Raw genomic sequence first — 12,747 nt, 5'->3', positions numbered from 1 at the left:
TTTAAAGCAAGCATATCTCAGTGTCCTCCTTTCCCTCCTTTCTTTCTTTCTGATGTTTACTCATCACAGCTAAGCCAACCGCCGGCCACATTTATTGAGTGCATAATAGAGAGTAATTGAATGTGAAAAGCTCATTTTTGAAGGGATGAAATATTCTATTTAGATGTCCGGGCGTGTCCGCATGTGTCATTACTTTGATATCAGCTGAACGCTGTTTCTCATTAGCCTAATTAAAGCTCCTCGTGTGCCACTGAGCATATTAGCACACTGATCTGCAGCAAGCTAATGATCAGCTGGTTGATAATGTGGCTCTTTTTCCTTTCAGCTTCTCTTTTATCTGGCTCTTACAGATTAGCATCAAAGATTCACATCCTCAGTCAGTCTTCAGGAGAGGATGAGAAGATAGAAAACTTAGAGAACTGTACTACAATCACAGGAGCCCACATGTATACTGATGAAGGTCCAACTATAGGTGTATAAAAAGCAAGGCAACCCTCTCCCCAGTGACATTTTCCAGCTCCTCCTGGGGGATTCTGAGGTGTCATCATGCCAGATACACAATCCCTCCAGAAAGTCCTGGGTCTACCCTGAGCTCTCCTACCATTGGACTTGCTGGAAGTGCCAAGGAAGCATTCTGATCAGGTTCCAAATTCACCTCAACTGACTCCTTTAAGTGCGAAAAAATATGCTTCAAGCTACCCCCAAATGTCTGAGCTCCTCACTCCATCTCTAAATCCAAGCCCAGCCACCTTCCTGAGGATTCTCATTTTGTCCACTTTTGTCAGCGATCTCATCCTTTTGGTTGCTGGCCAAAACTCCTGACCGTAGTCATAGATGAGGGCTGGAAAGAAGATCGACTGTAAATTGACAGCTTTGACTTCAGGCTCAGCTCCCTCGTCACCCAAATTGTCTTGTGTGTCTGCAATATTGCTAATGCTGCATCTATCTGTCTGTCAATCTAACACTCCATTCATTCTATTAGTATCTATTATTCTATCTAGTGTTACATTCTATTCATAATACACTGCGAATTAAGAGTATTCACCCCCTTGGATGTTTAACCCTTTGACTGATTTTATAAATCAATCATGGCCAATAAAATTGGGCTTTTCTGATAGAAAACAAATCTTCAATGTCAAAGTGAAAACAGAGTTCTACAAAGTAATGCCAGTTGAATAAAAATATGTAATGTAAAATAAGTGACTGCATAAATATTCACAAATTTTCTATTGTATTGAGGTTGAGGCTTTGACTCGACCACTCCAGAATATTTACTTTGTTGTCTTTAAACAACTTCTGTGTAGCTTTGTCTACAGCTAGCTGTGTATGCTTCAGGGTCATTGCCTTGCTTAAAATAAATCTTCTCCCAAGCCAAGTTCTCTTGCAGACTGAATAAGACTGTCCTCCAGGATTTTCCTATGTTTTGATGCATTCATTTTACCCTCTACCTTCACAAGCCTTCCAGGTTGGCTGCTAAAAAGCATCCCTACAGCAGGATGCTGCAAAACTATGCTTTACATAGGGGATGGTGTGTTTTTGGTAATGTGCAGTGTTTGGTGTCTGACAAATATAATGTCTTGCCTGATGGCCAAAAAGCTCCATTTTCATCTCATCAGACTGAATAACTTTCTTCCACTTAACCAAGCAGTCTTTATAATATATTTAATCAAACTCTGTAGAAAGTTCAGCTTCTTGGAAATCTTTTTGTACCCACCCCCTTACTTATACTTTTCATTAACCTGTACTCTGAGGTAGCCAGGAATACTGATTAACCAGTGACTAGATTTTCCAGACACATATGACTTTATACTACAATCACTTGAGAGACATTCACTACTCTCAGGTGATCCTCATTTACGCATTGAAGTGTACTTTAAACACAATGTGACCGTGGCTCAGTAGGTAGAGTTGGTTATCCTGCAATCAGAAGGTTGAGGGTCCGATCCCCAGCTCCAGCAGTCAGTTTGATGTGTCCTTGGGCAAGACACTTCACCCCAATTTGCTCCCACTGCTTTGCTGGTGATGTGTAAATGAGTATGGATGGGAATAGTTAATACTGATGGCCAATTCTTCATAGCAACCTCTGCCATCAGTGTGTAAATGTGGAGTAAATGGTGTGAGTGGGTAGGTGTGACCTGTGGCTTTGAGTAGTCAGATGGATAGAAAAGCACTATCTCATGCAAGTCCTGTTGGATTATTTCCTTCACTTCTGGTGTACATTTGAGGTATTTATAACATTAATTCATTACACAGTGCAGAGCACTTTACATTCTTTATAAATAGCCCACCTCACATTGAACAACTGTGGCAAGGTCAGATGGCTCATGGCAACCATGGAGCAGACAGATAGGATAGGCCCTGAGTTGAAGATTTGCCATCTTTTAGACAATTCCTAAACACAGTCAGGAAGTGTTCAACTCAGTGGATAACTTCAAACATGGTGCAGAAGTGTTTAACATCAAAACAACAAGAATTTACCCAAAACTTCAACTTACCAGAAATTACTCAGAATTGAGTGAAAATTACACTTTGAGACTTAAAATCAGCACTTAAAATTCAGTCAAATTGCCCTTAACAAAATGTCTGTCTGGACTCTTTTTTTAACTGTAAAAGGCCCAGAAAATGTCCGGTGAGAAAGTGCTTTTTCCAGAATACTTAGGACAGGGCTATTAAATTACAAATTCAACTGGGCCACATTTTAAAATCAAGAAATATAACTGGGCCAGACATGTTTGGTGCCCAGTAAGCAGCTGGTAATGTTGAATTTCGAACAAATACAGACCAATTTGATGAAAAATATGCACTTTTTATTCATAGTCTCCCTTTTAAATTTGGTAACATGACAAAAGCACAACAAAAAGTGCATAATAACACAACAACAGAGCTGTATTTGAACATAACCCAAGGTAGAATGTTTTTTTTCTTTTTTCACTTGAATGAAAAATAAAATGAAATTCTTAAAAAAATATAATTCTGGTCACATCTTACCCAGGCATATCTTAAAGTGCATACAAACTAAATGAGCACAGTTGTAACTACAGTTGAAAAGGATGTGTTTTGTAGGCTACCCGGTATCTTGGGGCTACTTCTGTCAGCATTGCTAGCCACATAGTGTTGCATTCATGGTCTGAAATACTGTGGGAATTTATGAAAACTTGCGGAATAGGTTGCTCTCTGCATTTATGGCATGACCACAGGCTGGGCCACTTTGGGGTTGGTTCTTGGCCGCATGTGGACCCCGGGCCGCTAATTGAATAGGCCTGACTTAGGATTTTCAACATCTGGCAGTTATTTACAATGCACTGCATGTTAAAAGAACATCTCAACAGTTAAAAATGAAGAAAACAATAAAAGGAATTTGATTTTTAGGATTTCAGTGAGAAAAGGTGAAATTACCATAATGACCACACGTTGGTTAATTTTTCCATTAACTGTAATGTAATTACAGTAATGCAAAGTGTGCTTGGCCAAATGTGTCACCAGCAACACACAAAGCAAAAAGGGTCCCCCACCAAAGAAAAATATCCAAAACATCAAATGTGAGCCACAAAAATTCATTTTTCACCTTCAGTTACTCATATGGCTTTGCTTCAATATTTAAGAAAACATATCATGTACTGTTTAAAAGATACATCATGCACTTTTAAGTAGCTGGGGTACCAAGAAATGCCAGTGAAAGAGGCCATTACTGTAAGAGAATCCTAGACATTGATTGTACATGATATATTATAGATTTTTAGCTGCATGGCTCATCCCTCCAGCTCTACTCTGATTTAATTTTAACAAATGACAGAGAACTCAACAATGCAGCTGTGCTTCAGCATTAACCCTCCCCCTGATCCTCTCCAGCCCTCTTACAGCCATGATTAAAGGCCACTGGGCTCACATAAGAGGGCGCGCTGTCCCTCCCTGCCCCATGCTAATGTACACTAACTGTACCTACAGCCCATTATGGAGGCTGAGAAGCAGCCATTCTCTGTTTAATAGCCGAGCATTTACACACACTCCGTCATCCGCCTGAGCATTGTTAGTTTAAGCTAGTCATTTCATAACTGCCTTTGTGTGAAGGCGTAATGCATGTGAGCCGCTCTGTTTAAAGATTGCGATTGTAGAGCAGTGAAGGGAGCAGCACAAATACACACAAAACACACACACATGATTGATTTCCACAGGAGGAGAGGCTCCACTCCCTGGAATCAAGATTAATAAGAGGTCATTTACATCTCCAATCAGATCAGTTAGGGAGAGGGTGGGGGGAGAGAGACAACAAAAAGGAGTTAAGGAGGAAGAAGATAAGCAGTGGAAAGAGAAAGAGATGAGGAGGGAGAGGAAAAGAAAGAAAGCAAAAGAAAGGGGGAGTGATGAAAAAGAAGAGAGAAATATAAAGAAGAGGCAGGGACTAACAAGAGATAGAAAAATAGAAAGAGTGAGAGAAAAAGGAGAAAACTGAGGGAAAAGAAATATCATAGGGACAAAAAAAAGGAGAGAGAATAGACAGTTCTTGACACCATTTCTTTTTTTGGGCCTTGTAACCCCTGGTAATACGCCTGGAGACAGCTGGCACTTTTAATAATAGTAATAATAATAATAATTTTATTTTCATAAAAACTCAAAGACACTGTACAAAGCAGAAAAAAAGATAAAACCACATAAACAGTACCATAAAAACAGACAAAGTCAACACAAGCAAAACAAAAGACAAAGCAAGATCAGAATCACAGATTAAAATCTTGTCTAAAGAGGTGTGGTTTGAAGGTGGGAAGGTCCGTGCAGTTTTGGATATGAGTTGGGAGTGAGTTCCAGAGTTCCAAAGGGAAGGGCCGGCTATGGAGAAAAGCTCTGGGAGTGTAACGGGGAAGGAGGTCAGTGGGGTAGGGTGGGGCCAGAGCATTAGGGGTTTTGAAGGTAAGGCGCAGGATTTTAAATTGAATTCAGTAGGGGATAGGGAGCCAGTGGAGATTTTGAAGAATGGGGATGATGTGATCACGGGATCTGGTATGGGTGAGGAGGTGTGCAGCAGAGTTTTGGATATATAGAAGTTTACTGAGAACTTTGGAGGATGTACCGTAGAGAATGCTATAACAATAACCGAGTCTGGAAGTGATAAAAACATGGATTAAGGTTTCAGCTGCAGAAAAGGACAGTAGTGAGCAGAGACGGGCTATGTTTTTAAGGTGAAAGAAGGCGGTTTTGGTAAGTTGCGTGAGATGCTGTTCAAAGGAGAGGTTACTGTCAAAAATGATGCCTAGATTGTGGATATGAGGGGAGGGGGTGAAGGTTGTGAGGTTGAAGTTTTGAATGTTCTTAGAGACAGATTCAGGACCGATGACTATGATGTCAGATTTACTTTAAATTAGTGAAAGGAAATGTGTATTCTTTCATGATTTTATGTCGTTTAAGCAGTTTGACAGGGTTGTAAGAGTACTAGTTATAAATGAGTTGGTTGAGAGTTGGATGGATCATCTGCATAACAGTGGAAATTGAGCCCTTGGAGATGGATGATGTTGCCAAGGGGAAGTATGATGAAAAGGAGGGGACCAAGCACTGAACCCTGGGGGACACCTTGAGACAGGGGAGTTGTGGAGGAGAAGCAGTTATTTATGTGAACAAATTGGTTTCTATCTGTGAGATATGATCTGATCCATGATAGGACGGTGCTGGTGATGCTGAGGGAGTGTTCCAGATGGGAGAGCAGGATGGAGTGGTTGATAGTGTCAAAAGCAGCTGTGAGGACAGTGGCTGGGTGATGGTGCAGATTCATCCGGCAAACCTCCCATACAAAGCGTTTGAGAATCAAAAGAATCCCAGAAGGATATAGGACAATGTTCTGTCGCATACGTTAAGGGCCAATCAGAGCAACAGGACAACATAAGGTAGTAAGCATGCACTGCTCCGGTAGTAAGCTGAGCTTGACAGACAAGAGCTATCGTAGTCTATGAGCTTGCTGGTGAATAAAACTCATGCTAAGGTCTTTGCATTGGTTTTGAGAAAGAAATGTGGCCCAGATCAGATACAACTCCTGCTGTACCATAGCTACCACTGAGGTAATGCTCCAAAGGGAGCCATTGTATCTTATGGTTTCCAGCACATCTCCCATACCTCCCCTGAACGGCTGTGACAACCAACCCCAAAGAGAATGTAATGACCAAACCAACAACTGTCTAATGACAAGTTAGCAAGTAAACAAAACTCTAAACCATAACTTTCCCTTCACACTTTTTAAGGGTAACAATTGTTTTGTTTTAAACCCACTGTGTAAAAGCCTAAAAAAATATACTGTGGAGCTGATATATTCAGTTTGACATTAAAAACACGAAAATGTCCTCTCACGTCAAGTTCAGCTGTCCTACCCCAGAGAAGGTGAGCTCTGATCCCAATTCTGGAAATTTCCATACCAAGCATGCTCTGGTGGCGAGTTATAATGAGTGTGACAACCAACCCTGCGACAACTAACCCTGTTCTCCCTGTGCTATATCAGAGCTAATCGTTACACTAGCTACCAAATCCATAAAAAGAGGAAAACAGGGAAAGAGAGAAAGAAATAAGGGATAAAAAAAGAAAGTAAGAAAACTAAACAAGGTAGAGAAGAAAAAGGAATAGAGAGAAATAATTGAATGTGGAAAAAGCTAAAAAGTGACCTCACAATAAATACAACTGTTAAAGAGAAGGCTGTGAAAGCACCTGCACACTGTCATTCATGCCCAAACACTGCTCATATTTGAGTTTAAAAGTGGCACACACTGATCAAAGAGCGTCCTGTTGTCAAGGTCCGAATAGATGTAGAGCAGCTATATGAGGCCTTCCACACTATTGCACTCATACCACATACACATACACAGATCTGTTCTTCTGGGACCTGGAGTGCTTTAATGACAGCAAGCCGCACAGAGACGGGGTCAGGCAGGGGAGTCACTGTTCAGGGGCCACACACATATTAATGTAGGACACACACAGGCACTTATACAGTCTATGAGTCACACAAAAGTGTGCATATATATTCAGTCCACGCTCACACTCATGTTGACGGGCAAAGTTAGAGGCTCATGCACAGTCACGGGTGCAACGCTGACCTACACACGCAGACTTTATTCATACATGGATGCATATGCACACACAAAACCACAGCCGAGAGGGAATGCTAGTGACGGTAGGATCCAATTTGATTTGACCTTGACAGCAGAAAGAGGGACGGATGGAGTGTAAGGAGCAAAGTGTCGGATGGAGCCTGATGCCTGTTGCAGATACTTGAGTGAAATGAGATGACCTTGAACCATCAGCGATAAATCATTGAAGAAGACACAGCAGAGTGACATGATGACATCTGCACACATAAAACAGGCCGACAGACGTGCATCAAATGTTGAAGTCTATCCAACATGCATGTGCATGCAGCATAATGGACCCACAAATCACATGCTGACTTTTATTGGATGCACTGCAGGGATGATTAGATCGACAGCATCTTTATTGCTAGGAATTTAAATGAGATTTGCTCTTAATTCATTAAATGCAATCACAACTATTTTTTAACAAGTGTTAACCTGCAGTATTAATGCATCAACACAATGAAAGAAGAGGCGGGCAAATATCACTGTCAAAGTTATTGCTTGTGGTATTTGTGAGAAAATTGCATTATCAAGAAGATTTATTCTGTTTGTCGCTTTCATTTATTGTGGTCGAGGAAAAATATATGCATTAAACAAAAACAACACTTCTGCCGAGAGACAATTACAGTATAAAGGCTTGAAGGTTCTCTCATTAAAAGGAAATGTAGAAACAACAAGTTTTAATATGATCAAGCAGTAGACGTGCATTTACTGCTTCAGATTAGCAAACAAAGAGGCAGCTCTGCTCATCATTACAACCAAATCACAGATGTGCATTAACAAACAGTCTCCGGCTTCTGTTTGCTCATCTTGAGCATGCTCTTAAAAACATCTGACAGCTCCCAGATGTGAGTGCAAACGGGTTGACATGCTGCAACTGCAATCTGCATGTGTCATCTGCAAATTTATTCAGTAGTTAATTAGTAATATTTATTTTATTTTGAAAAAGTGAAGGTGGAGAGCTGCCTCAGTGAAATAATGCTGCATTTCAATCAGCTTGTATTTGATGGCGCTGAACCTATACTGGCCTATACTGGATTTAGAAACATGAGGACTAGGAGTGTCATATTTTTAAATACCTCAATAATTTAATGGTACATATTTCAATATGAAATTGTCTTTGTTATTTCAAGTCCTCGCATGTACATACAAGGACATAATATTCTGGCTTTCTTTCCTACAAAGGATTAATAATTTTGACTGTCAGAATTTTTGAGTGAATAGTTCTGATGTCCATCAAAGTTAGAGTAATGTGCTTGAAATGTTTGGAGAAGTTGTTTTATAATTTTCAGACATTTTTATGGAAATTTTAGGGAATTTGTTTGGATATGTTGGCAATTTCTGGAAGTCCTGGGGAAAATTGCTTGGAAATTTGTTGAAATTTTCAGGGAAATTTGGGAAATTTATGGGGATGTTTGGAGGAATCTGAACATTTTCAGGCAATATTAATGGAGATTTGGGAAATGTGAATGTTTGAAGAAATTTCTGTGTATTCTTTTTTGGGATACTTTAGAAATATGTTTAAGAATTTCAGAGAAATGTTATGTAACATCTTTAAAATCTTGGGGAACGTGTGTGCATTTCTGAAAAGAAACTTTGCAAAATTTTATGGCAAATTTTCTTTTCTTGGATATTGGTAGATGAAGATGAAATAAAAATTTCAGTTCCATAAAATGAGAATTTTCTGGTTATTATTTGAGTTATCGGGCTTTAAGGCATTTAAAGTGTCAAAAAAGGGGCAGAAAAAGTGGTGCCAAGGGATTACAGGTGACAGGAATGGATGGAAAATGGAAAAAAAAATGGCAAAAGAGACTGCAAAATAAAACTGAAAAGTGGTAAATATTGGATCAATGGTGCTGAAATGTGTTTAAAATGGCTAAAATGGGTCAAAAGTGACAAAAACAGAAAGAAAAAATGTGACAAGTGGTTACAAGTGACAGAAATGGCAAAAATGGGCAGAAAAGATGGTGAAATACAATACAAAAAAAGTGGCAAAAATTGGGTTTATAGTGCCAAAACATGTTTAATATGGCTAAAATGAATCAAAAAGGGCAAAAACAGGCAGGAAAAAAGAGTGCAAAATCAATAAAGTGGCCCTTAGACTAGTTAATGCTACTAATCAAACACACAAACACTGATAATCAATAAATCACAACTAGGAAGGGCTCATTCTTTGGGTTTTTAAAGGGCCCAGTGAAATCTATGGGCAGGCCTGCTTATCCCAAATAATGTGAGAAGCTTAAAATGTATTCCATAAAAAGGCTCAGGTCTCAGGAGGTTAATGTAAGTTTGTATATGAAGGTACCAAACCTTTAGAAACAACGGCATACATTTGATAGGATAGTTACATGAAAGAGTTACAAATCCATCAAAAAATGAAGGTCAACTCTTTAAGACTATCTAAACTGTGCAAATATTACAGCAGTGTTTCTGAACCAGAAGTACTGTGCAATTTAGACAGTGTGCAGCACTTCACCTGCAACTTTTGATAACTAAAAACAAGAAATTACCCATTTTTGTGTGCCTAGAGCTTTTATTTTTATTGTCATGTTATCACAGCAGGGACCAATATTGTTTGATTTTTACTAAGTTTTAAACCTTGGTTTCATAACAACCATAATGAGCACACGAGTGTAATTGTGTTGAAATTAGTATATTAAGCTGGCTAACACTCAGTGGTCCCAAGAGCTGATAATTGATTGATAATAAGGTCAATAAGCATGAAATAGTCATGCTAAAATTATCAACAGCTTAAGCGTTAAAAACATCCTGAATGTGAATCCATCTTTTCAAATAAGAAAATGAAACAGCTCTTTTCATGATCAGCGAGGCGTCAGTAACACCTTTCCCCAACCTGACAAATTTAATATTGTGCCAATTGTGATGTGCTTGAAAAGCTATTTTTAGCCTGCTCAGCCGTTTAAAATGGATATTTATACTTTCACAGGGTTTAGTTCTGTTAAAAGGAAAAAAAGGAAAAGATTTAGATGTTGAAGAGTAAGGCAGGTGGAGCTGTATAAAGAACAGTAGTAAAATGAGTTTTTAAAATGCAAAGCCTGTGATTTGAGATGGACAAAAATGTTTCATACGTGTTTCATGAGACCTCAGCTTAGGACAAAAATATGTCCATCAACTGTGTTGATGTTCTTGGTAAAGTCTTATTTTAGATGATAAATCAGGATTATTACTCCCTATTTCTTGTCTATTGTATTGTCAATGCCTTCTTGGTTCAGAGTGTAATTTGCTGTTAATCTATTGGCTGATATATCTGTGGAAGTAAATTATGTATATCATATTTTTTTTGCGTTCTGATCAAATAAGAATATCAAAGAATAGGACACTGGTGATGTAACATTATTTTGTTCTATATGTGTGACCTTCTTCGGGCATTGTGATCTTTGATCTTTCTTAATGACATTTTTAATTCTCAAAATGTTCCTAAAAAGCCAAAAACAGTTTGTTTTTTGATTATCCATTAAATATGACCTGCCTGATAAGACACAGAGGCAGATTTTTCTAATGTGTTGTTTGCCTACCTTTTAACAGTAATTAGGAAACAGTTTTTTTTGAGTAAGACCAAACAGTTGAAGGTTGTTACAAAATGTGTTAAAAATCCAAAGCTATAGCTATTTCAGCTCTATTTTTCTGAGTTGATTAAACACAGTTTCAGTTTTAAGGTAACAGTACTCAATCATTCCAAGTATTTTAGTGATTGTACTCAAATTATTTGACAATCAGCCCTTAATCTGCAAAGTTTTCCCAGAATGCCTTATGTCTTCTTCACACCAAATGTGAAAGATTGCATATTTGCACGACCATATATGTGCAAATATAGGGAGCTTACTCGTTTGATTTTTTTTTTTTTTTTATTCGAGCGAAGTCGCTCCACTTGTGTGTCAAAAGTGTATGTGGTTGCCCACAGGACACAAGAGGGGAGGGGTTGTCTTCTCCTAAGTCCAGCATTTCAGTCAGTTGTCAACAAACATGGCTGAGCTCGACTACATTGACAGGATTGCTGCATTGTAACTGCTGTGACAAAATGACAGGCAAAAGTTTTCACAACTTTCCATGGATTCTGACCTCCTCACTCACTTTCCTCCAAGCGAGCTCCCTTTATATTACTGCGCTGGTAGAACAGGCACATTGTGTTGTATAACTCGGGATAACCGTAGACAGACTCCACAAGTTTTCTTTCAATTTTCCAGTTGAATTGACCCCCAAGACCATCCTTCAGAGATGTATAAATCTGACATGCATAACCTGATTGGCCATTGCAGCACAAGTGATCCACTTGAGTTCAGATTTTCCAACTCTTGCAAGAAAGAGAATGAAGCAAACGTCGAGTGGGACGTGAATCCACAATTCGTCCCACACATTGGTGGTGTTCGTGCTGCCCAAGGCATTGACTTTATATGTGAGTAACTCGAATGATTTTACTTGGGTCTGGTGTGAACAAAGCATAAGGCATTAGACACTTTTGCACCATGAGTGAAGCGACTGACTCAGTTAGAGCAGTCCCGACTGTGGGGAGCAACAGTAATACCCAGTGAATGATGTACTGGACATGATGGAAGAGGACTTTCTGGTTCCTCTCAGTTATTGTCACTCGTCACTGAAGTTTGACGTTTTTAGTTTCAATAATATTTTCAACTTACTGTTTTTTAAAGTGTGTTGTAAAGATGCTCACCTTTATTTGAAATTCAAATGAAAAAGGCTGACTTCCTGTGAGGTTTTGGGCATGAATGCATGAGGCTTTTTTGGAAGTCTTCATGTGTGTAAAACGCCTACCCAATTTCTTGCATGTAGGTCAAAATAACCTCTATGGGGACTCCTTTTTGAAGATTTCAAATGCTGCCACTTTGCAAGAGTGCTGCAAAAATCCCCCAAATATAACATTTTTTGCAGTATCTGATGCCTGTACCAAGCGTGGGGAGTTTGGGGGCATGTTAAGGTCACTGAAAATGTGATTTTTCATGCAGGAGAAAGATAGAAGGAGAATAGTTTGCGTAGACATCAAATAGGAACTTCTCTGAATGCTGTGTGTTAAATCACGTATTTGGAACCAAAAGAGGAAAGCTAGTGATGTGTTGAGAGTTAAGACAGCAGTGTTAAAGACTCCATATTCACACTTGATGCATTGCTATCGGCCTGTGAATGCATCATGCTGTGTCTGTATTGGTCAAAGTTGAGGATATTTTTAACCGCAGAGCAATAATTTCCTTACCTGTTCTTCCCACACTGTGTCCACCCAACAACATGATCTCTATTCCCATCCCACTTCCACTCTTTCATCTCCGCTTCTCTCTCTCCATCTCTCTTGCCTACTGACATGAGCACATTTACTAAATATTGCAGCAAACCTGCCAACTCCTCACACTTACTATCACACGGAAGGGAAAAACAAATGAATCACATCAGACAAAGGGAACGGCGGGGCCGGGCGATATGATGCAGGAGCAATCGATCAGGCCTTGGTAATCCATTTTCCTCTTCTTGGTGGTAGAGGACTCAGAGCGGAGTGTGTGTTTATGTGTATGCGTCACTGGCATAAAAGTGACAGAACAAAAAAACTCCACACAGTTTGCAATCTAAGAAGTGTATCATGGTCCGTCAACAGCACAGAGAGTATGGGCTGTAGTGG

The 12,747-nt window shown here is 39.3% G+C and overlaps 1 protein-coding gene across 2 annotated transcripts in view; it reads right to left on the bottom strand.

The window, feature by feature from the left end:
* The window catches only part of LOC121513676 (RNA-binding motif, single-stranded-interacting protein 3-like), a 237,171-nt gene that overhangs the window by 222,491 nt on the left and 1,933 nt on the right, over window positions 1-12,747 (bottom strand). The window lies entirely within an intron of this gene.

This window comes from Cheilinus undulatus, linkage group 8 (assembly GCF_018320785.1).
Source record: "Cheilinus undulatus linkage group 8, ASM1832078v1, whole genome shotgun sequence".
Classification (NCBI taxonomy): domain Eukaryota; kingdom Metazoa; phylum Chordata; class Actinopteri; order Labriformes; family Labridae; genus Cheilinus; species Cheilinus undulatus.
The sequence above is the reverse complement of the archived record's forward strand: the minus strand, read 5'-3'. Positions and strand labels throughout refer to the sequence as shown.